This window comes from Felis catus, chromosome B3 (assembly GCF_018350175.1).
Source record: "Felis catus isolate Fca126 chromosome B3, F.catus_Fca126_mat1.0, whole genome shotgun sequence".
Classification (NCBI taxonomy): Eukaryota; Metazoa; Chordata; class Mammalia; order Carnivora; family Felidae; genus Felis; species Felis catus.
In genome coordinates this window covers 33554651-33556893 of record NC_058373.1, presented here as the reverse complement: position 1 = coordinate 33556893, position 2243 = coordinate 33554651, and positions in this window count along the sequence as shown.

Below are 2243 nucleotides of genomic sequence, written 5' to 3'. Positions count from 1 at the left end.
CTCTGCGCACGCTCGTGCGGGGACACCGGAATCACGTGACCCGCACCTGACCAATCGCCGTGCGGCCTGCCTCTGGGCGCGCCACAGCCTCGGACGCCAAGCTTCCGTCGTTTGCGCCGGGCTCGCTGGTTGGGAGGGGTGAGAAGCTGAGGGGTGGCGCCTGCGCCTTGGGTTGGGGCGGGTGCGTGGAAAAACAAGAGGGGCTGTGGGGGTACGGGAGAGCTTTCTGAAAGAGAATGTTGGCACTTGGCGCCCCGTGTGGTTGGGAGGAATGAGCAGGGAAGGCCGTCCCCTCTGCCTCTCCTCGTTAGTGGCCAGAGGCAGGTAGAGATTGAGAAGGGCTTCCTGAGACCAGAGGGGCTTTAAGAATCTCAGGTTTGCAAAGACGGACCTCAGGGTCTTTTGTTAAGGTTAACTCATTTGCACCCCAGGTAGCCGCGGTGTGCCGGAAAGCACTTTGGCCTTCTATTCAAACAATCTGGGTTCAAAGCTTGGTTTCAGCACTGACTGTTGGAAGCCTCAAAGCACGACTTTCACTTTCTGAGCCTTAGTTTTCTCATCTGTGAACTGGGGACAATAATACCTTTTAATGGGGTTGTTGTGGTGAGCATGAAATAACCGCTTGAACCTTATACCTGCAATTTCATACGTTTCAATATAATACATATAAGAACCTGACACTAGGAAGTAGTCTATAAACGGAAGCTGTATTTGTGGTTGTTGTGGTTATGGACCTAAGACCTGGCCAGATCTCCCTTCATCTTTATCAGAATTGGTGTCTTAGGGTTCCCATATGCCCCTCTTTTCCATCAGCACTAATGAGGAAAGGCTTATGTTAGCTGTACTCTCCTTCCTCACTCCCTGTTTTTAGCTGGATACAGCACACACAAGGAGAGCTTCGCCCTGAGTAATATAAGCACATGTCATATCTATCCCTCTTGAGCCGGCCTCGGTTCGAAGATCCCTGGTGATGTTTTTTACATTTGGATATCTTCAGCATCTGTTTTCTGATTCCCTCTCCTTTTTGATGCCCACTCCCCAGTCTTCTTATCTTGCTCTCAGACTGGGCCACAACACCGTCTTAGTATTAGTTTGTTACATCCATAATAACTGAAAAAAAGTGAGGGCTATAAAATAACAGGACTTCTAGCCTTAGTCTCAGAGTGCTTGGGGAAGGAGTTGGCTCCGCTCCCTAAAACAACTCCCCAGCAAGGGCCCCATAATAGCTTTTAAAAGCCGTGCATGCATGGGAGTGTTTGAACCTAAGTACACTGGGTAAGCAGAGGGGGTCTGTCCCCATGAGTAAAATGTCAAAATCCAATATTTCGTAACTTTCCAGGATTTCCCCTCTTCACCCCCCTCCCATCTCCCCTCTATGAATTCCAGCTGTTTACCTCCTCTACCCACCCCTCCTAGACTAAGATAAAGGAAATCGCCCAATCCTGCAAAGCTGAGCTTGTGAGTGGGCACTGTTTTGAGTTAGTCCAGCCTGTGAACCCTGTTCTTTGGGCATTATATTTTCCACACTCGCACTCCAGATCTGTGGGCCCCAGGGCTGTGTTTGTTTTATGTGACCCCTGGCATCATGGCTGCAATTTATTGAACTGTGAGTGGATTCCTAATCCAAGCTGTACTAAGCAAATGTTCTCTCCTGGGAACCTTGGATTAGGGACGAGAGATTATGATTCTAACTGGACTGGTTTCTTGAACAGAAGAGATAAAAATTCAGGAGCTCTAGTGCACCTACCTCCCAGCACCTACCATGAGAAATGAGAAATGAAAAATGAAGAAAGACTATCTGCAGAAAGAGAATGAACCATCTAGAGGCAGTGACCAGAAACAGTGAGATTGGTTTCTGGTTCCTAAAAGCTTCCCAGGCCCCTCTGACCTTGTGTCTCTGAGTCACATTTATCTAGATTAAATCATTTAAGCTAACATAACCTGTACCCAATGCAGAGTCTACTACAAATCCAGTCTCCTCAGTTGGCCCACAATGTACCCAGCAATCTCTCTACAGGCCAGCTTCTGCCATCATCCCCCATTCTGCTTCAGGGGAAAAATAAAGGCACGGAGGAGGAAACTGTCTTAGTTTTCAGTCCCCTCCAAGCATCTGAATCTCTCCTACTCTTTCTTTCACAGAGAAGAGAGGTCTCTCTCCAAATCCTTCCATTGTGATGTGTATTTCATTCCCTTTTGTCTCTTCAGGAACTTTGCTCCTTCACTTAAGCCTCGCCTTCATGGAT